Here is a 23,673-nt window from a genome sequence, read left to right on the forward strand (position 1 = left end):
TCGGAATTGCATTTTATCTGTAGATGGCTTTTGGTAAAATAGACGTTTTTACAATGCTGAGTTTTCCTATCCATGAGTAAGGTATGTTTTTCCACTTTCTTGCAGTAGTGTCTTGTAGTTTTCTTTGTATAGGTCTTTTACATCTCTGATAAGATTTATTCCTAAGTATTTTATCTTCTTGGGGGCTACTGTAAATAGTATTGATTTGGTGATTTCCTCTTCGATGTTCTTTTTGTTGGTGTAGAGGAATCTAACTGATATCTGTATGTTTATCTTGCATCGTGATATTCTGCTGAACTCTTCTATTAGTTTCAGTAGTTTTCTTGAGGATTCCTTAAGGTTCTCCATGTATAAGATCATGTCATCTGCAAATAGAGATAATTTTACTTCTTCCTTGCCAATCTGCGTGCCCTTTATTTCTTTATCTAGCCTAATTGGTCTGGCTAGGACCTCCAGCACAATGTTGAATAAGAGTGGTGATAAAGGGCATCCTTGTGTGGTACCCGATCTCAAGGGGAATGCTTTCAGACTCTCTCCGTTTAAGATGACGTTGGCTATCGGCTTTGTATAAATGCCCTTTATTATGCTGAGGAATTTTCCTTCTGTTCCTATTTTGCTGAGAGTTTTTATCATGAATAGGTGTCGAACTTTGTCAAATGCCTTTTCTGCATCAATTCATAAAATTATGTGATTTTTTTTTCAAAATCATGTGATTCTTGTCTTTTGTTTTATTTATATGATGCATTACATTAATTGTTTCTCTAATGTCGAACCATCCCTGCATACCTGGTATGAATCCCACTTGGTCATGGTGAATTCTTTTTTTCATATGTTGTTGAATTCTATTGGCTAGAATTTTGTTGAGGATTTTTGTATCTAAGTTTATGAGAAACATAGGTCTGTAATTTCTTTTTTTTTTTTTTTGTGGTGTGTTTACCTGGTTTTGGTATCAGGGATATGCTGGCTTCATAGAATGCGTTTGGAGTATTCTGTCCTTCTCTATGCTTTGAAATACCTTTAGTAGTAGTGGTGTTAACTCTGCTCTGAAAGTTTGGTAGAACTCTGCAGTGAAGCCGTCCCGGCCAGCGCTTTTTTTGTTGGGAGTTTTTCGATTACCTTTTCAAAATTTTCTTTTGTTATGAGTCTGTTTAGTTGTTCTACCTCTGTTTGTATTAGTTTAGGTAGGTAGTGTGTTTCTAGGAATTCATCCATTTCTTCTAGGTTTTCGAATTTGCTAGAGTACAATTTTTCATAGTAATCTGATATGATTCTGTTAATTTCGGTTGGGTCTATTGTAATATCGCCCATCTCATTTCTTATTTGGGTTGTTTGCTTCCTCTCCTGTTTTTCTGTTGTAAGTTTGGCCAATGGTTTATCAATTTTGTTATTTTTTTCAATGAACCAGCATTTGGTTTTGTTAATTCTTTCAATTGTTTTTCTGTTTTCTATTTCATTTAATTCTGCTCTAATTTTTATTATTTGCTTTCTTCTGGTGCCTGAGGGTTTCTTTTGTTGCTCTCTGTTCAAGTTGTAGGGATAATTCTTTGATTTTGGCCCTTTCTTCTTTTTGTATGTGTGCATTTATTGATACAAATTGACCTCTGAGCACTGCTTTTGCTGTGTCCCAAAGGTTCTGATAGGAAGTGTTTTCATTCTCATTGGATTTTATGAATTTCTTTATTCCATCTTTTTTGAGCTGGGTATTATTCAGTTTCCAAGGGTTTGATTTCTTTTCCCTGCTTTTTCTGTTATTGATTTCTACTTTTATGGTCTTAGGATCAGAGAAGATACTTTGTAATATTTCAATGTTTTGGATTCTGCTAAGGCTTGCTTTATGACCTAATATGTGGTCTACTCTAGAGAATGTTCCAAGTGCATTGGAAAAGAAAGTGTACTTGGCTGCTGTTGGGTGGAGTGTTCTGTATATGCCTATGAGGTGAATTTGGTGATTGTGGCATTTAGATCTTCTGTGTCTTTATTGAGCTTCTTTCTGGATGTCCTGTCCTTCACCAAAAGTGGTGTGTTGAAGACTCCTACGATTATTGTGGAGCTGCCTATCTCACTTGTCAATGCTGATAGAGTTTGTTTTATGTAGCCCTGTCATTGGGTGTATAAATATTTAATATGGTTATATCCTCCTGGTATAGTGTCCTTTTAATCATTATATAGTGTCCTCCCTTATCCTTTGTGGTGAATTTAACTTTAAAGTCTATTTTGTCAGAAATTAATATTGCCACTCTTGCTGTTTTTTTTAATAATTTTTATTGTGCTTTAAATGAAAGTTTACAAATCAAGTCAGTCTCTCATGTATAAACTTATATACACCTTACTACATACTCCCACTTACTCTCCCCTAATGAGTCAACCCACTCCCTCCTTCCAGTCTCTCCTTTCGTGACCGTTTTGCCAGTTTCTAATCTCCTCTACCCTCCCATCTCCCCTCTAGAGAGGAGATGCCAACATAGTCTCAAGTATCCTCCTGATACAAGTAGCTCACTCCTCATCAGCATCTCTCTCCAACCCTTTGTCCAATCTAGTCCATGTCTGATGAGTTGTCTTTTGGAACAGTTCCTGTCCTGGGCCAACACAAGGTTTGGGGACCATGACCACCGGGATTCTTCTAGTCTCAGTCAGACCATTAATTCTGGTCTTTTTATGAGAATTTGGGGTCTGCATCCCACTGTTCTCCTGCTCCCTCAGGGGTTCTCTGTTGTGCTCCCTGTCAGGGCAGTCATTGGTTGTGGCCGGGCACCATCTAGTTCTTCTGGTCTCAGGATGATGTAAGTCTCTAGTTCATGTGGCCCTTTCTGTCCTTGGGCTCATAATTACCTTGTGACCTTGGTGTTCTTCATTCTCCTTTGATCCGGGTGGGTTGAGACCCATTGATGCATCTTAGATGGCCGCTTGTTAGCATTTAAGACCCCAGACGCCACACTTCAAAGTGGGATTCCTGCTTTTTTTTTGATTGTTGTTTGCTTGATATATTTTTTTCCATCCTTTGAGTTTTAGTTTGTTTGTGTCTCTAAGTCTAAGGTGTGTCTCTTGTAGGCAGCATATAGACGGATCTTTTTTTTTAATCCATTCTGCCACTCTCTGTCTCTTTATTGCTTCATTTAGTCCATTTACATTCAGCATAATTATGGATAGGTATGTTTTTATGTTATGAGTTTAGTGCTGCCATTTTGATGTCTTTTTTGTGTGTTGGTGACAGTTTCTTTTTCCCACTTAATTTTTTGTGGTGAGTAGTTTATCTTTATATATTGTCTTTTCCTCTTATTCGTTGTTGTTGATTTTGTTTCTGCCGAGTCTGTATTTTTTTCTTGTGTTTTATTTTGATGAGTAGGATTGTTAGTCTACTTTGTGGTTACCTTAATATTTACCCCTATTTTTCTAAGTTTAAACCTAATTTTTATTTCTTTATATTGCCTTTTCTTCCTCTCCATTTGTAAGATCTATGACTACATTTCCTAGGCCCTCTTTCTTGTTTTAATGTTGTCTTCTTTTACGTAATAACATCACTGTTTCCCTGTTCTAAGTGTTTTTTTATCTTGATTTATTTTTGTGATTTCCCTGTCTAGGTTGACATCTGGTTGCTGTATCCAGTGTTCTAGTCTTGGGTCAATACCTGATATTATTGATTTTCTAACCAAAGAACTCCCTTTAGTATTCCTTGTAGTTTTGGTTTGGTTTTTACGAATTCCCTAAACTTCTGTTTATCTGGAAATGTCCTAATTTCACCTTCATATTTGAGAGATAGTTTTGCTGGATATATGATTCTTGGCTGGCAATTTTTTTCCTTCAATGCTTTATGTAAGTCATCCCATTGCCTTCTTGCCTGCATGGTTTCTGTCAGGTAGTCTGAGCTTATTCTTATCAACTGTCCTTTGTAGGTGACTTTTCATTTATCCCTAGCTGCTCTTAAAATCCTCTCTTTATCTTTGGTTTTGCCAAGTTTGATTATAATATGTCTTGGTGACTTTCTTTTTAAAATCTACCTTATGTGGAGTTCAATGAGTATCTTGGATAGATATCTTCTCATCTTTCACTCTATCAGGGAAGTTTTCTGCCAACAAATCTTCAACAGTTCTCTCTGTATTTTTTGTTATCCCTCCTTGTTCTGGTACTCCAATCACTTGTAGGTTATTTCTCTTGATAGAGTCCCACATGTTTCTTAAGTTTTATTTTTTTTTAATTCTTTTATCTGATTTTTCTTCAAATATATTGGTGCCAAGTGCTTTATCTTCAAGCTCACCAATTCTGCCTTCCACTTGCTCAATTCTGCTCCTATGACTTTGTACTGAGTTTTCTAATTCTGTAATTTTATTGTTAATCTTCTGAATTTGTTATTGGTCTCTGTCTATGGATTTTTCCAGCTTATTAAAGTTTTCATTATGTTCCTGAATAACCTTTTTAATTTCTTCAGTTGCTTTATCTGTGTGTTCCTTGGCTTGTTCTGCATATTGCCTGATTTCCTTCCTGATGTCTTGAAGGGTTCTGTATATTAATCTTTTGTATTCTGACTCTGGTAATTCCAGGAAGGCACTTTCATCTAGAAGATCCTTTGATTCTTTGTTTTGAGAGCTTGTTGAGGCAATCATCATCTGTTTCTTTATGTGACTTAATATTGACAGTTGTCTCCAAGCCTTCTATAAGTTATTGTATTAGTTTATGTTTGTTTACTGTATCCTAGCTTCTTGCTTTGTTTTGTTTTGTTATGCCTGAATGGGTTGTGTGAATGAGGTAGCTTGATTATTTTCACCTTTGAAGCTCTGACTTCCTGTCACCAGATGGTTACAGCTGTTATCAGGTATATCAGTCTCGGAGTCCATTCACTTTTCTTGTATAGATTCAGCTCAGGTGTCCAGGCAGCTGTTCATCAAGTGTGTGGTACAGGCTCTGTCCTACAGTCTTAGAGGGGCAGGGGTGATTTGTGTAGGTATCAGTATCTGACTGCAGCAGGGGGTCACGCTCTGAGTAAGGCAGGGGGCTGAGAACCGTCCCCCAAATGACTCTGAGGAAAGCGCATCCCTGTTCCCTAGAGCGTACACGTGGTTGGGTTCTGAAGACAGACCATGGGCACCCAATGCTTTTGGTTGTAAGGACTAGGAGGTACCAGTTATCCTTGGACCCCTGTCGTGGGTGGCTGGGTGACCTGAATGGAGCCACCAGACCTTAGGCCCCTGATGTGGGTAGGTGAGGACCCTGTTTTATAGGCAAAGTGGTGTCAGTCATCAAACACCCACCTCTCCACCGCACAGCTGAAACTGTTGTAGTCTGCCAACAAGGGCCTATTCTTATGATATAGGCCCACACAGGTCCATGCAGGGGGGAAAGGTATTCAAAGTCCATGGATCATTTATGCCTGGACAGGAGCTGCTGCTGTCCAAAGCTCCCCAGTTTAGTGGAGCTGGCAAATTATCTTTTCCCTCAATTGCAAATTTATTCCTCTCCAAGGCCAGGGGAATGGCTCCAGGCACTCAACAGGGTCTAGCTTTGGCCCAGGGAAATCAATGGCCTCCAAAGCCGGCTTGGGGGTTGGGGGGCACGGTTAGATATACACAAGTACTTATCTTTTGCCAAGAGTGCCATTCTTCTCTGGTTCTGGAGGTGTGAGTAGGCTGCGTGGCTGGCTGCCTCTCCCTGAGGAAACTGTGGCCGAGCGCTACTACCAGCCTGCTGCAGCAGCTCCTGGGGATGGTGCTTGAGGAATCCCAGTGATTCAGGTCTGGCAACTCCTCTTTGTTTCTGAACTGTCTCTCTCTCCCTCTGTGCTCAGTACGTTTTCTAAATTTGCCTTTGATGTTCAGGGCTCCTAGCTTGTCATAAACATAATCATTTCACTTGTTTTTTCGGGCCTTTTTTGTAAAAGGGATTGCTGGAAGTGTCTGGCTATTCTGCCATCTTGTCCCTGCCTCCCTAATAAGGTTGCTTTTTATACCTCTTTAGCAAGTTGTTAAGAACATAAGGTTGTTAGAAACGGTTTTCATGTTAGTCAGAAATCACGTTGGTACAGCCGTCACTTGAAACCAGTTAGTTCAAGGTCCTGATGAAGCGTCCACATTGCTATATGCATTAATTTCAATTTAGCTAGCTTTCATTTTCCTGTTTCCTCCCTGTCATAGATTGAACTGTGTTTCCCAAAGATACGTGTAGCAATTTAGCTAGGCCATGATTCCCAGTATTGTGTGATTGTCTACCATTTTGTCACCTGATGTGATTTTCCTATGTGTTGTAAAACCTGTCTGTATGATGTTGATGAGATGGGATTAGTGAGTTATGTTAATGAGGCAGAACTCAATCTACAATATTAGATAGTATCTTGAGTCAATCTTCTTTGAGATATAAAAGAGATAAGTGAGCAGAGAGACATGGGGACTTCATACCACTAAGAAAGCAGTGCTGGGAGCAGAGCACATCCTTTGGGCCCAGGGTCCCTGTGTAGAGAAGCTTCTAGTCTGGGGGAAGATTGATGAGAAGGCCGACAGAGAGAGAAAGCCTTCCCCTGGATCTGAAGCTCTGAATCTGGACTTTTAGCCACTCTACTGTGAAGAAATAAATTTCTCTTTGTTAAAGCCATCCACTTGTAGTATTTGTTATAACAGCACTAGATGACTAAGACATACCCCAAACTGCATATACATGCACACCAGTCACATATGATATGTACACAAAACTATTAAATGTATTTTTCATGTATTCCCAAAATAACCAACCTTCTCCTTTTCTGAAAGCCAACGATATTTTTGCAGCCTAGAACTATTTCTAGGACCAATATTCTCTTTCAGGAGTTGACAAATGTTTCTGTCAAGGGCCGGATAGTAAATATTTTCAACATTTTGGGCCATATGGTCTCTGTCGTGACTACTTAACTCTGCCATTGTAGTGTGAAAGCAGCCATAGACAATACAGAAATGGATACGTGTGGTTGTGTCCCAATAAAACTTTATTTACAAAACAGGCAGCTGGCCATCTTTGATCCACAAGCTATAGTTTGCTATAGAATCTCTAGCAGCACTGTCCGATAGAAATACAATATGAACCACATATGAATCGACTCCACGGCACTGGGTTTCTGGGTTTTATGTAGCTCCAGGGAGAGAAAGTGTCTCTCTATCATCAGTTTTATGCATTCAGTAGAGCCAGCTTCTCTGGTGCAGGAGAAAGCCCTCAGGCAGAAATTCAGGGAAATGAGGGTGCTTCAGGCAGGAAATTGTTGGAGTGCAGGGAACTGTCTACTGAAGCTGCAGGTGAACTCAGGTAGGCCAAGGGGATACGGAACAGAATATCAACAGTGTTTCCTTCAGGAAGCAAACCTGAGGATAAGTCTTGGGCTTCAGAAGGCGGAACATTGAAATGCAGATGTACTAGAGCCTTGGAGATATTACTGTGTTCCTGGATCAAGGCTTGCCTGAAGGCAACCAAATCTACCTCTGGACTTTTAGGTCACATGAACTATCTTAGTTGTCTAGTGCTGCTATAACAGAAATACCACGAGTGGATGGCTTTAACAAAGAGAAATTTATTCTCTCACAGCCTAGGAGGTGAAAAGTCCAAATTCAGGGTGCCAGCTTCAGGGGAAGGCTTTCTCTCTCTGTTGGTCTGGGGGAAGGGCCTTGTCATCAATCTTCCCCTGGTGGAGGAGCTTCTCAGTGCAGGGACCCTGGGTCCAAAGGACATGCTTCCCTCCTGGTTCTTCATTCTTGGTGGTGGGAGGTCCCCCTGTCTTTCTGTTCACTTCTCTCTTTTATATCTCAAAGAAATCAACTCAAGCAAGATACATCCTAATCCTGCAGGTTGAGTCCTTCCTTATTAATATAACTGCCTCTAACCCTGCCTCATTAACATCGCACAGGTAGTATTTATAACACATAGGATAATCACATCAGGTCACAAAATCATGGACGATCACACAATACTGGGAATCATGGCCTAGCCAAGTTGACACCCATCTTTGGGTGACACAATTCATTCCATAACATGAACCAATACATCTCCCAATCAGTATTTAAGCCAGTTTAAGTGGAGGTACTATGACTTGTAACAAATCATTTTTTACTGTTTCAGGAATTAAACAGGTTAATTATTTCAGCAAATGTCTGGATGCTGAATGTTTTTACCATGAGAACCGAGATTGGCAGAGGTGTAGAGATTTTCATTTAAAGTGTTTTTCAGCCCCTCCATATTTGGTAAGAAGCTTCCCACTTACCTACCCTTGTCTCCCCACAAACAACAAAATGAACACAACTTTAAAAAAAAAATCTTATATCAGTTGTAAAATAACACTTAAGAAACACCCTGAGGAGTTTGGGTAGGATTGAACCGAACGTGTAGTCTGATCAGCATGTTGGCTGAACCAAAGCATCCACAGAAGCCACACCATCAGTACAAAAGAGACCAGGCAGGATGGCTCTCTAGACATCCATTCCAACTCCCTTCTCACTGACAGTCCTCTAGTGGAAGACTCTAGAGCTAACAACCCGCTTTCTCAAGCATCCATGCAGTTTGCGTGGTCATGTGACTGCATTCTAGCCAATGAGATATAAGCAGACATCTGCTGGCATTGCCTCTTCCGCGGCTTTCTTTTGCTTGAGCAAAGGTGTGGGACTGGGGATGTAGTAGCCATTGCTAAGGATGGAGGAGGGGGAAGACAGAAAGACCCTGGTTCCTCCTTGGCCTTCTTTGACTACCATTCCAGAAGTGGCCTGTATTACCTTGACTTATTGCTACCTGAGATAAATAAGTTTCTTTTCAGTTAAACTCTTCGTAGTTGTTGGGTTTCTACTACAGGCAGCTGAATGTAATCCTGTATGATACGTAATTATGGGTCTGTATAATTTTGAGAGATTCCTTCACCTAGATGACAAAATACCACCTTCCCAAAGAGCTTGGGCACGTGGAAGACTTCAGAAGACTTAACTGTGGCCTGTACAGATCCCAATCAGGACAGGTGTAAGTGGTTTTAGGAGAGTTAAGTGACTGTGGGAGGACCTATCAAAGCTTATTTTTAAAAAAATTCTTCAAGGAATCTAGAGAAGACCATACAGGCCTGGTTGGTGATTCTTAAGAATAAAAAGTGTTGAGGAGCCAGATCCTTGCTCCCACATTGACGGAGACTCTTGGTGAGTCTCCTTGGATTCCAATGGAGTTGAATGAGCAATCAGAGGCTAAACAATAACGCCAAATACCATAATCGGGAAAGTCTTAAATTTCTGTAGGACCGTCGTGGTCACCAAGCCTAGGTCCCTCATGAAAAAGACCTTTTGTTTTAGCTTCTTGCACTTTCAAGAATCCCAATAATTATCTCCCTGGTAGCTTATGGCATTAAAAAAACAACCATCACAACAAATTTTCCTTTTCTTCTTGCCTTTCCAGAAAGAAACCTAAGTGCTAGTATTATTTTCCACTTTTAATCACTGCTTGACAGAGATGGAAAGTTAAGTCATGTAATTGCTTTTGTGTTTTGTAGTTCTTTTCACTATTTTGGAAAAAAGAAATAGTTCAATGGGTAAAATGTGGGGTTACACCAATCCCCAAACATCACGAGCCTTAATGGCAACCATGTGTTATTCCTGAGAATACGCACCTAATTTGTTGGCGGAGAAAAAAATACAGCACTGTTCAACTTGTACACAGAGTAAGCCAGAAAGTTCCAAAGACATGTTTGGGGACAGCTAACTATTTCAGTCATCCCAAAGTAAAAAAATACATTGTGTAAAAAATTCAAGATGTGTATTACAATAGAAATACTTAAAGCAAAATTACCTTCCAAAAACTTTTGAGCAATGAAACATCTGTCTCAGAATTGGAAGACTGAGAGTGCCTGGAGGTGCAGCTGGCCCCTCCTGCTGTCTGCCTTGATGGTCCATAAATCCCCTAGACCAGCATGTGACCCTCTGTGCGGAGGCCAAAAAGAAGAGATGTAAACAGGTGGGGCTACAGGTCGCGCATGTTGAGCAGGCCCACCTGGCCCCCATGTCCCTTCTTCCTCTGTGGCAACCAGAGCAGACCTGTGGCCCCTGCCCCAGAAGTGCCCACCTGTGAGAATGGAGCAGGGTAGGGATTCTTCACAGGCCTGTAACCGGAACTAATTATTCCCCTTCTCTCTTAGCGTCAGAAGCCTCAGGTGGGCTGGGACTGGTTGAGGAATGAGCAGAGAGACCCATTGGGCTCCAGGGCCCATGACTTCACACCACTAAATCAGTATGTTCTGCCGGAAACACTAGTGCAGCCCTAGCCTTTTTCGCATGTGGATTTAGTGCTTGCTCAGGGGCTATCATCGGAGCTGGGCTTGGAAGCACCCCAGCCCCAAATTGTAAAGCGGGTTCAAATTTTTGCTTCGTCATAAACTCTGGTGTGCAAAGACTAATGCTCTTTATGTTCCTAAAATAAAAATTACTTGGGCTTTCGAGCCCCCATTTCCACTGATGGTGGAAAACTTCAGCGTGGCAACTCAAACCAGCTCAGGCACTTCCAGTTTAAAGTTAGCCCCTTTCAGGGTAAATGTGAATCTGCTTATCCTGCCTCCTCCTTCCCTTCTTCCCAGGGCTGATCGCTGGTCCTGGCATGAGGAAGAGGCCCACAGGCAACCACTGGCACACACTGACCTCTGCACTTCTGATTATCTTTTGCTGCGTACAAAAACTACTCTAAAATTTACTAGCTTAAAAAAAAAAAAAGAAGCCCAAAATTTATTTTTCTCATAAATCTGTGATCTGAGCAGTGCTTGGCAAGATGGCTATCTCTGCTCCGCTTGGTGTCAGCTGAGGTGACCTGAAGGCTGGGGGCTGGAACCATCCCAAGGCCTCCTCTGGTAGTTGATGCTGGCTGTAGTCTAGGACTTCAACTGGGCCTATCAGCTGGAACATCTACATATGGTCTCTCCTTGTGGTCTGGGCTTCCTTACAATATGGTGGCTGGGTTTTAAGGGTGAGTGTCTAGAGGGAGAGAGAGAGAGATTGAACACTAGGCATAAGCCAATTTACTTTTCATGACTTGGTCATCAGAAATCATGTGGCATCACTTTCATTATGTTCTATTTGTCAGGGTGGTCACAAAGGCATGCCCAATTTCAAGATAAGAGAAATAGATTCTGCTTCTTGATGTGGGAGTGGCAAGGTTCTGGAAGAGTATAAACCAACCCAGTTGCCATTGAGTCAATTCTGATGTATGGCACCCCATGTGTATCAGATTAGAACCATGCTCCATAGGGTTTCCAATGGCTGGTTTTTTGGAAGTAAATTGCCAGGCCTTTCCCTGAAGAGTATAAAGCCAAAAACCAAACGTGTTGCCATTGAGTCGATTCTGACTCATAGCAACTCTACAGAACAGAGTATAACTGCCCCATAGGGTTTCCAAGGAGTGGCTGGTTGATTTGAACTGCCGACCTTTTGGTTAGCAGGTGAGCTCTTAGCCACCGTGCCACCAAGGCTCCCTGGAAGAGTATATGAGATCATAAATGTCGAGGCTACTGCCAGAATATGATCTGCTACAATCTCTCTCCCTGATGCATTTATTGTTGACCTTTGTAGATCTGCCATGGTCTCTGGTTCATTTACGCCACTGTTTGAGTCCCCTTACCACTACCCAAAGGCTGCTTGGTTTTCCAGCCTCACTGACACTTCTGTGCCCATGTTGGGGTGGGAGAAATTTTCAGAGGTTCTATTTTCCCATGCTTTTGAGGGTCCTGGGAGGCTGCCCTCCATCCTGTTGGCCTCAAGGCCTCCTTGGCTATAGCTGCTCTGGGGCCTGGCACCATGTTGAATGTGAGGCATCCCTATGTAGCTTGCAAACATTCCTTGTTACTTCTGCTTGAGCTTCAGCAACCAGGCCCCCATTCCAAACTGCAGGAAGGGAGAAGCAACAACCAAGGGCATGCTCCTCCCATTAAGGATACTTATCGCAAATTTATATACCCCCTTTTTTTTTTTCATTTTACACCTTATTGGTCAGAACTTTGTTACATGGCCAAATCTAACTGAGAAATGTAGACCTTATTCTGGCAAGCGTGTTTTCAGTGAAAAATAGGAACTTGTTCATCAAGGAAGAAAGAAAGAGTGGATTTTTAAGAGAACTATCTTTTTTAAAAAATTTATTTATTGTCTTTTAGGTGAAAGTTTACAAATCAAGTCAGTCTCTCATATAAAAATCCATACACACCCCGCCATGCACTCCCAGCTGCTCTCTCCTTAATGAGACAGCACGTTCCTCCTCTCCACCCTGTATTCCCCGTGTCCGTTCAAGCAGCTTTAGGAAAACTATCTTAACAAGATATAACATTTAACTTGAAAGCTTCAGGGTGAGTCAGAGCCAGTAATGATAGACCCTGGGGAAGAGCATTTTAGGCAGAAGGAATAGCAAAAACAAAGGCTCAGAAGCAGGAAAGAGGTTGGTTTGCTCAAAGAACAGAATAGGAGCATAATTAGTGAAGAATGTGGCTTGTGAAAGTGAGAGCAAGTGGGCAAGAGGAAAGAGGTAAGATGAGGAAGAAAAAGTGGGCAAGCACCAGTTTATTCAGGGCCCTGTTGGCTAGGATAAGGAGTTTGAATTTTATTCTAGAACATGTTTCTTCTTTTTTTAAAAAAATTTTGTTGTTCTTGAACAAAGAGAGCAACGAAAGAAACCCTCAGACACCAGAAGAAAGCAAATAATAAAAATTAGAGAAGAATTAAATGAAATAGAGAACAGAAAACCAATAGAAAGAGTTAACAAGACCAAAAGCTGGTTCTTTGAAAAAAATTAACAAAAACCATTGGACAAAGTGACAAAAGAAAAACAGGAGTGGAAGCAAACAACCCAAATAAGAAATAAGATGGGTGATATTACAGCAGACCCAACCAAAATTAAAAGAATCATATCAGATTACTACAAAAAAATTGTACTCTAACAAATTTGAAAACCTAGAAGAAACGGATGAATTCCTAGAAACACACTACCTACTTAAACTAACACAAACAGAGGTAGACAACTAAATAGACCCATAACAAAAGAAGAGATTGAAAAGTAATCAAAAAACTTCCAACAACAACAACAAAAAGTCCTGGCTGGGATGGCTTTACTGCAGAGTTCTACCGAACTTTCAGAGCAGAATTAATACCATTACTACTAAAGGTATTTCAGAGCATAGAAAAGGAGAGAATACTCCCAAACTCATTCTGTGAAGCCAGCATATCCCTGACCAAAACCAGGTAAACACACCACAAAAAAGGGAAATCACGGACCTATATCCCACATGAACTTAGATGCAAAAATCCTCAACAAAATTCTAGCCAACGCAATTCAACAACATATTAAAAAAATAATTCACCATGACCAAGTGGGATTAATACCAGCTTTTTTTTTTTTTTATACAGGGATGGTTTGACATTACAAAAACAATTAATATAATCCATTATATAAATAAAACAAAAGACAAGAACCACACAATTTTATCAATTGATGCAGAAAAGGCATTTAACAAAGTTTGACACCCATTCATGATAAAAACTCTCAGCAAAATAGGAATAGAAGGAAAATCCCTCAACATAATAAAGGGCATTTATACAAAGTCAACAGCCAACATCATCCTAAATGGAGACAGTCTGAAAGTATTCCCCTTGAGATCAGGTACCAGACACGGATGCCCTTTATCACCACTCTTATTCAACATTGTGCTGGCGGTCCTAGCCAGAGTAATTAGGTTAGATAAAGAAATAAAGGGCGTCCAGATTGGTAGGAAGAAGCAAAAGTATCTCTATTTGCAGATGACATGATCTTATACACAGAAAACCCTAAGGAATCCTCCAGAAAACTACTGAAACTAATAGAAGAGTTCAGCAGAATATCAAGATACAAGATAAACATACAAAAATCAGTTGGATTCCTCTACACCAACAAAAAGAACATTGAAGAGGAAATCATCTAGTCAATATACCATTTACAGTAGCCCCCAAGAAGATAAAATACTTAGGAATAAATCTTATCAGAGATGTAAAAGACCTATACAAAGAAAACTATAAGACACTACTGCAAGAAACCAAAAGAGACCTACATAAGTGGAAAAACATACCTTGCTCATGGATAGGAAGACCTAACATTGTAAAAATGTCTATTCTACCAAAAGCCATCTACAGATAAAATGCAATTCCAATCCAAATTCCAACGACATTTTTTAATGAGATGGAGAAACAAACCACCAACTTCATATGGAAGGGAAAGAGGCCCCAGATAAGTAAAGCATTACTGAAAAAGAAGAACAAAGCCTGGTGCTGGTATGACACAGATACATAGGCCAATGGATCAGAATTGAGAATCCAGACATAAATCCATCCCCATATGAGCAGGTGATATTTAACAAAGGTCCAAAGTCAGTTAAATGGGGAAAAGACAGTCTGTTTAACAAATGGTGCTGACATAAGTGGATATCCATCTGCAAAAAAATGGAACAAGATCCATACCTCACACCATGTGCAAAAACGAACTCAAAATGAATCAAAGACCTAAATATAAAATCTAAAACGATAAAGATCATGGAAGAAAAAATAGGGACAACATTAGAAGCCCTAACACATGGCATAAACAGTATACAAAACATTACTTACAATACAGAAGAGAAACCAGGTAACTGGGAACTCCTAAAAATCAAACACCTATGCTAATCCCAAGGCTTCACCCAAAGAGTAAAAAGATTACCTACAGACTGGGAAAAAGTTTTTAGCTATGACATTTCCGATCAGCGCCTCATCTCTAAAATCTACATGATACTGCAAAAACTCAACTACAAAAAGAGAAATAACCCAATTAAAAAATGGGCAAAGGATATGAACAGGTACTTCAATAAAGAAGACATTCAGGTAGCTAACAGATACATGACGAAATGCTCACGATCATTAGCCATTAAAAAAAAACCACTGGCGTCAAGTCGGTTCCGACTCATAGCGACCCTACTAGAGAAATGCAAATAAAAACTACCACGAGATTCCATCTCACTCCAACAAGGCTGGCATTCATCTGAAAAACAAAAAATAATAAATGTTGGAGAGGTTGTGGAGAGACTGGAACACCTATACACTGCTGGTGGGAATGTAAAATGGTACAGCCACTTTGGAAAGCGATTTGGCGCTTCCTTTAAAAACTACAAGTAGAACTACCATATGATCCAGCAATCCCACTCCCTGGAATATATCCTAGAGAAATAAGAGCCTTTACACGAACAGATATATGCACACCCATGTTCATTGCAGCACTGTTTACAATAGCAAAAAGATGGAAGCAACCAAGGTGCCCATCAACAGATGAATGGATAAATAAATTATGGTATATTCACTCAATGGAATACTACGCATCAATAAAGAACAATGATGAATCCGTGAAACATTTCATAACATGGAGGAATCTGGAAGGCATTACGTTGAGTGAAATTAGTCAGTTGCAAAAGGACAAATATTGTATGAGGCCACTATTATAAGAACTGGAGAAATAGTTTAAACAGCGAAGAAAATACCCTTTGATGGTTGCGAGAATGGGGAGGGAGGGAAGGAGAGGGGTTTTCACTAACTAGATAGTAGATAAAAACTATTTTAGGTGAAGGGAAAGACAACACACAATACAGGAGAGGTCAGCACAAGTGGACTAAACCAAAAGCAAAGAAGTTTCCTGAATAAACTGAGTGCTTCGAAGGCCAGCGTAGCAGGGGCAGGGGTTTGGTGACCATGGTCTCAGAGGACATCTAAGTCAATTGGCATAATAAAATCTATTAAGAAAACATTCTGCATCCCACTTTGGAGAGTGGTGTCTGGGGTCTTAAACGCAAGCGGCCATCTAAGATGCATCAATTGGTCTCAACCCACCTGGAGCAAAAGAGAATGAAAGACACAAGGTAATTATGAGCCCAAGAGATAGAAAAAGGGCTACATAAACCAGAGACTACATCAGCCTGAGACCAGAAGAACTAGATGGTGCCTGGCTACAACCCATGACTGCCCTGACAGGGAACACAACAGAGAACCCCTGAGGGAGCAGGAAAGCAGTGGGACGCAGACCTCAAATTCTCGTAAAAAGACCAGACTTAATGGTCTGAGACTAGAAGGACCCCTGAAGTCATGGTCCCCAGACCTTCTGTTAGTCCAAGGCAGGAACCATTCCCAACGCCAACTCTTCAGACAGGGATGGGTCTGGACTATGGGATAGAAAATGATACTGGTGAAGACTGAGCTTCTTGGATCAAGTAGACACATGAGACTACGTGGTCAGGTCCTGTCTGGAGAGGAGATGAGAGGGCAGAGAGGGTCAGAAGCTGGCTGAATGGACACGAAAAAAGAGAGTGGAGGGAAGGAGTGTGCTGTCTCATTAGAGGGAGAGTGACTAGGAGTATATAGCAAGGTGTATGTAAATTTTTGTATGAGAGACTGACTTGTAAACTTTCACTTAAAGCACAATAAAAATTTTTTAAAGATTTGTTCTCGTTGAGAATATACACAGCAAAACATACACCAATTCAACAGTTTCTGCATGTACCGTTTAGTAACACTGCTTACATTCCTGGAGTTGTGCAACCATTCTCACCCTCCTTTTCTGAATTGTTCCTCCCCCATTAACATAAATGCACTGCTCTCTGAGGTTCCTATCTAATCCTTCCACTTGCTGTTATTAATCTGATCCCATATAAGCCCCCCCCCAAAAAAAACAACCACTGCCATCAAGTTGATTCCAACTCATAGCAACCCTATAGGACAGAGTAGACCTGCCCCACAGAGTTTCCAAGGAGAGCCTGGTGGATTTGAACTGCCGACCTTTTGGTTAGCAGCCATAGTACTTACCCACTACGCCACTAGGGTTTCCTTGATCCCATGTAGATAGTTCTTATAAGAGCATAATGCCCAAGGCAGACATTTTTTAATAGTTAAGCTAAACTTTTGCTTGGTTTTAAGAAGACTTCAGGGGATATTTTTGGTTTAAGGTTTAAAGATTATCTCAGGGCAATAGTTTCAGGGGTTTATCCACCTTCCATGACTCTAAAAACCTGGAGTCCATGAGAATTTGAAATAGAACTTGTTTCTTAACAGACTCATCAATGTCTGCAATTCCCACAATTAGAAATTATTTCTTTGGTTAAAAATTCCATTCAACACAAAATATTTATTGTGTTCCTTGTCATGACAGGAAAACAGAAAGCATTGTGGGGAGGTTGGAATAGCTTGATATTTAGAGTATGAGCCTTTGGAAGGTTCCCCAGTTCTGCCAACTTATTATCTGAGTATCCCTCGTGTTATGGATTAGATTGTGTCCCCTCAAAAGATATGTCGCAGTCCTGACCCCTGTACCTGTGAATGTGACCTTTAGAAACAGGTTCTTTCTTTGAAGATGTCATCAGTTAAGTTAACAAAGTCATGCCAGAGTAGAGTAGGCCCTAATCCCTCCTGAGTAGTGTCTTATAAAATGGGAACACAGACACGGAAATAGAGTCACACAGGGGGAGATGCCATATGAAGATACATCTATAAGCTAAGGATGGCCAAGAGACGCCTGGGGCTACCAGAAACTAGAAGAGACAAGGCAGGATCTTCCTCTAGAGCTGACAGAAAGGGCATGGTCCTATCAGTGCCCCAAGTTTGGTCGCTATTCACCTGGAGCAACAGAAGAAGTAGGATAGTTAGAGAAAGGAGGAGGTAATGGAATATGTGGCTAATTGCCCCCATGAGCAACTGAGTTTAGACTCCTAGCCTCCAGAACTATGAGACAATAAAATTTTTGTTCTTTAAAGTCACTTACTTTGTGGTATTTTGATATGGCAGCACTAGGAAACTAAGGCTGCTGGGCAACTTATTTCTCAGAGCCTCAGGTTCCTCTCTAGGCCATGTCATGAGTTTTAAACAAAATGATACATATAAAGGCTCGTGGTGAACTCTAAGGTGCCATATAAATGTTAGTTATTGGTATTGGTATATCGTTATGCTATTGTTATAAATTAGTTCATCGCATTCTTTCTGGAGTACTGAAGGGCCCATCTGAGGGTAGTTAGGGTAAGGGAGAATGTGGATATAGAGAGGGACCTGGCAGGGAGAGGGGTGAATGGAGGGACACTGAGCACCGGGACCTCAGGGGTAGAGTAAGGCTGTTCTTGTTGCTGGTGCCGTTGAGTTGGTCCTGACTCATAGCAAACCTATGCACAACAGAAGGAAACGCTGCCTGGTCCTGCACCATCCTCACAACCGTTGCTATGTTTGAGCCCATTGTTGGAGCCATCGTGTCAATCCATCTCATTGAGGGTCCTCCTCTCTTTCAGTGACCCTCTACTTTACCAAGTGTGTCCTTCTCCGGGGACTGGTCCCTCCTGATAACATCTCCAAAACATGTGAGACAAAGTCTCACCATCCTTGCTTCTCTGGAGCATTCCGGCTGTACTTCTTCCAAGACAAATTTGTTATTTCTTCCAGTACGCTAAATTGGCTTATCTTCAATGCCTCACTTTTCCCAGTCTCTCATAGTGCTTCCTGGGATCACTTTTCTAATATGCTACCTACACCCAAGTCCTTGTCTCAGGCTTTGCTTTTTAGGGAACCTAAACAAACATCCATTCCCAATCCATTTTTCTCTGCTTACCTTCACTATGTAAGGTGGAAGGGCTAAATGCTCACTTTCCCAGCTCCCTTTGAAATTATGGGCAGCCATGTGACACATAGTCACCTAATGGGCCATAAGCTAAAGTCTTATGAAAGGTTCCTTGGAAAGATTTCACGTTAAAAAATTTTTTCTTTTGTTGTTGTTGAGAATATACACAGCAAAATATACACCAATTCAACAGTTTCTACATGTACAGTTTAGTGACATTGATCATATTCTTCAAGTTGTGCAACCATTCTCACCCTCCTTTTCTGAGTTGTTCCTCCACATTAACATAAACTCACTGCCCCCTAAGGTTCCTATCTAATCTTTTGAGTTGCTGCTGTCACTTTGATCCCATATAGTTCTTAAAAGAGTATAACACTCAAGGCAGGCATTTTTTATTAGTTAAGCTAAACTGTTGTTTGGTTTTAAGAAGCTTCAGGGGCTATTTTTGGCCTAAGGTTTAAAGATTATCTCAGGGCAATAGTTTCAGGGGTTCATCCAGTCTCCATGGATCCAGAAAGTCTGGATTTCATGAGAATTTGAAATTCTGGTCTACATTTTCCCTGTTTTGATCAGGATTCTTCTATAGACTCTTTTATCAAAATGTTCAGTAATGGTAGCTGGGCACCATTCAGTTCTTCTGGTCTCATGGCAAAGGTGGCACGGTTGCTCATGGGGGCAATTAACCACATATTCCATTACCTCCTCCTCTCTAACTATCCCACTTCTTCTGTTGCTCTAGGTGAATAGTGACCAATTGTTGTGCCTTAGATGGTCACTTACAAGCTTTTAGGACCCTAGGAACTATGCAACAGACTAGGAAGTAGAACAGAAGCACAAAACACTTTATTAGGTCAATTAACTGGGATGTCCCGTGAAACCATGACTCTAAACCTCCAAACCAAGAAACCAAATCCCATGAGGTATTTGGTTGTACATAAGCAGCCTTGGCAGCTACTCTTTTTTTTTTTTTGTCCTTGTTGTAAATATGTCTACCATACAACTTTTGCCAATTTCACTTCTTTATAAAAAGAATAGATATTTTTGGTCCTGCCCCCTCTCTCCTCATCTTCTTGCCTTGAACATAAACATGACCTTGGAGCTACAGCAGCCATTCTGAGTTGAGAAGGAAATGCCAGGAGAATCATAGAAATGTTCTTCTTGATGTTTTAAGTTGCTGAATGTATGCTTATAGATATCTAATTCCACACTTTTTGTTTTGTGAAAAAAATAATCTCATGTTTGTTCAGAATGGTATTTGCTGAGTTCTTGGTTACTTGCAGCCTAACACATTCCTAACTGATACAGTTGCTCACAGTTCCAAAGTTATTGGAGGCTGCTTTACATATTTCCCGCAGGCCTTTCTGTAACAGGCCAGCAAATGTTGAAACAGTACACCCTCCTCTATGCTGCCAGTCCTCTTTTCTCCCCTTTCAGAATTCCGAGGTTTCCCCCAAGCAGGGGACTGTTTGGGGATCCCTTGGGGGCGAGGTCCCTGGGAATTCTGCCTTGGGGCAGTCGCCAGTATTGGAGGTCTGCTACAGCCTGCCTCCTATCTTCTTTTTTTTTTTAATTTTTATTAAGCTTCAAGTGAACATTTACCATTCCAATCAGTCTGTCACATGTAGGTTTACATACATCTTACTCCCTTCTCCCACTTGCTCTCCCCCTATTGAGTCAGCCCTTACAGTCTCTCGTTTCGTGCCAATTTTGCCATCTTCCCTCTCTCTCTATCTTCCCATCCCCCCTCCAGTCAAGAGTTGCCAACACACTCTCCCGTGTCCACCTGATTTAATTAGCTCACTCTTCATCAGCATCTCCCCCCCCCCACTGACCAGTCCTTTTCATGTCTGATGATTTGTCTTCGGGGATGGTTCCTGTCCTGTGCCATCAGAAGTTCTGGGGAGCATTGTCTCTGGGATACTTTAAGTTCTTCTTGAACTTAAAGTATAAGAAATGCAGGTGGCTTCAGAAACAATTGGCAAGCCTTTGGAGTAAGGCCTGCCTCCCTCACTTTCCAGCCTCAGTTTCCTCTTTTTCACTGGAGATTTACACAGAAGGAAGCTCTGAAGGAAAATGAAAAGACTTCTATCCACATTTGGACGATTCCCTGATTCCCCTTTGACTTACGTTTCTCCTTCACTTTCTGTCTTGCTTTGTCTTGGAATGCAAGCCCGTGAAAACTAAACTTATGGTTTCTTTTGACTGAATTGTGTACAATTGTTAACTAGTCTACAAGTACTTATGGAGAGTCTATGTTGCACAGAGCTTTTTACTCTGGGCTAGAGAAAATACCAGTGAAACTGAAGACCTGTCCTGTCCTAAAATAGGATACAGTTGAATGAAAGGAGACTCGTGAAGCCACACAAGAACGTCTATAATTAACCAGACTTAATGGTCTGTCAGAGACTTGAGGAACCTCCAAAACTATGGCCCCCAGACGCTGTTAACCCAGAACTGAAACCATTCTGTAAGCCCACTCTTCAGACAAAGGTTAGGCAAGTCTATAAAACAAAAAATAAGACACATGAGGAGTGTGCTTCTTAGTTCAAGCAGATACATGAGACCAAATGGGTGGCTCCTGTCCAGAGGCAGGATAAGAAGACAGAAAGGGCCAAGAACTGGTTGAATGGACACAGGGAACCCAGGGTGGAAAGGGGGAGTGTGTGCTGTCACATTGTGGGGATTGGAAATAATATCACAAAACAATATGTGTATAAATTTTTGCATGAGAAATTAACTTGAGCTGTAAACTTTCACCTAAAGCACAATTAAAAAAAAAAGAGTCTATAATTAGGAAGGCACTATAGTACAGGGATCGGAGCCCTGGTGGCACAGTGGTTAAGAACTATGGCTGTTAACCAAAAGGTCACTAGTTCGAATCCACCAGCTGCTCCTTGGAAACCTTATGGGGTGGTTCTATTCTGTCCCATAGGGTCGCTATGAGCCAGAATCAACTTGACGGCAATGGGGTATAGTACAGGGATGGAGAACATATGTTCTAGAACCAATCTGCCTGGATTGAGCAGGCTACTTAACCATTCTGTGCTTTGTTTACTTCTTCTGTAAAATGGAGAGAATAATCCTACCTAATCCTTGGGGTCATTGGTGCAGAGTAAGTAAATTAATATGATAATGATGATGACAATGATGCTTATCATGGATTGAAATATGTCCCCCAAAATGTGTGTATCAATTGGACTGGTCCATGATTCCTGGTATTGTGTGATTTTCCTATATGTTGTAAATCCTGCCTCTATGATGTTAATGAGAGAGGATGAGTGGCAGTTATGTTAATGAGGCAGGACTCAATCTACAAGATTAGGTCGTAGGTTGGGTCAATCTCTTTTGAGATATAAAAGAGAGAAGTGAGCAGAGAGCCAGGAGCAGAGCGTGTCCTTTGAACCTGGGGTCCCCAAAGAGAGAAGCCCCTAGTCAGGGGGAAGGTTGATGAGAAGGCCGACAGACAGAAAGCCTTCCCCTGGAGCTGACGCCCTGAATTTGGACTTTTAGCCTACTTTATTGTGAGGAAATAAACTTCACTTTGTTAAAGTCTTTCACTTGTGGTATTTCTGTTATAGCAGCACTAGATGACTAAGACAGTGCTCTAAATTATGGGTTCATTCTTCTTCTCCACAGAGACCAATGCTGTGCTCGACATATCCTAAACTGCAAGAATGATTTCATTCATTCAACACCTATTTATGAGTGTGTACCAGTCCCTGGATGATGCAAACAGTTAATGTGCTTGGCTGCTAACTGAAAGGTTGGAAGTTGAGTCTACCAGAGGCACCTCAAAAGAAAAGCCTGGCATTCTACTTCTGAAAAATCAGCGATTGACGTCTGGGGTCTGAAACGCTAGCATCTAAGATGCATCAATTGGTCTCAACCCACCTGGAGCAAAGGAGAAGGAAGAACAGCAAAGACACAAGGTAATTATGAGCCCAAGAGACAGAAAGGGCAACAGAAACCAGAGACTCCATCAGCCTGAGACCAGAAGAACTAGATGGTGCCCGGCTACAACTGATGACTGCTCTGACAGGGAACACAACAGAGAACCCCTGACGGAACAGGAGAGCACTGGGATGCAGACCTCAAATTCTTGTAAAAAGACCAGACTTAATGGTATGACTGAGACTAGAAGGACCCCGGAGGTCACAGTCCCCAGACCTTCTGTTAGCCCAAGACAGGAACCATTCCCAAAGCCACCTCTTCAGACAGGGATTGGACTGGACTATGGGATAGAAAATGATACTGGTGAGGAGTCAGCTTCTTGGATCAAGTAGACACATGAGACTATGTGGTCAGCTCTTGTCTGGAGGTGAGATGAGAAGGCAGAGGGGGGTCAGAAGCTGGCTGAATGGACACGAAAATAGAGAGTGGAGAGAAGGAGTGTGCTGTCTCATTAGGGGGAGAGCAACTAGGAATATATAGCAAGGCATATATAAATTTTTATATGAGATACTGACTTGATTTATAAACTTTCACTTAAAGTACAATAAAAAAAATCAGCCATTGAAAACCCTATGGAACACAGTTCTACTCTGACAACATGGAGTTGTCATGAGTTGGAGTTGACTCGACGGCAACTGGATTTTTTAGTTTTTTACCCGGGGCAGTGGTGGTTCAGTGGCAGAATTCTTGCCGTCCGTGCTGGAAGCCCAGGTTTGATTCCCGGCCAAGGCACTCTGTCAGCGGAGGCTTGTGTGTTGTTATGATGCTGAACAGTTTTCAGCAGAGCTTCCAGACTAAGAGGGCCTAGGAAGAAAGACGTAGTGATCTTCTGAAATCAGCTGATGAAAACCCTATGGATCACAACAGTCCAATCCACAACTGATCCTGGGGATGGTGCAGGACCAGCAGCATTTCGTTCTGTTTTGTATGGGGTCACCATGAGTCAGAGGCCAACCTGAAGGCAGCTAACAACAACAGTATGTACCAGACACTGTGACAGATAGGGTACCGGCCCTCATGGGTCAAGTGACAGACAGTAAAATAATGACACCTCTGACAACTAAGTGTTCCAGGTAGACGTCCCAGATGAGGGCAGGGCCTTGGGTGGGAAGGGGTGAGTTGCTGGAGCCCAGAGGG

The 23,673-nt window shown here is 41.4% G+C and overlaps 1 long non-coding RNA gene across 1 annotated transcript in view; it reads left to right on the forward strand.

Moving 5' to 3' along the window:
• Positions 1–23,673, forward strand: part of LOC135228900 (uncharacterized) — a 47,710-nt gene that overhangs the window by 20,624 nt on the left and 3,413 nt on the right. Inside the window, exon 2 of the long non-coding RNA XR_010319759.1 lies at positions 22,222–22,903. This is a non-coding gene — a long non-coding RNA (uncharacterized LOC135228900). The remainder of the gene's footprint in view (positions 1–22,221; positions 22,904–23,673) is intronic.

Source organism: Loxodonta africana, chromosome X (genome assembly GCF_030014295.1).
Source record: "Loxodonta africana isolate mLoxAfr1 chromosome X, mLoxAfr1.hap2, whole genome shotgun sequence".
Classification (NCBI taxonomy): Eukaryota; Metazoa; Chordata; class Mammalia; order Proboscidea; family Elephantidae; genus Loxodonta; species Loxodonta africana.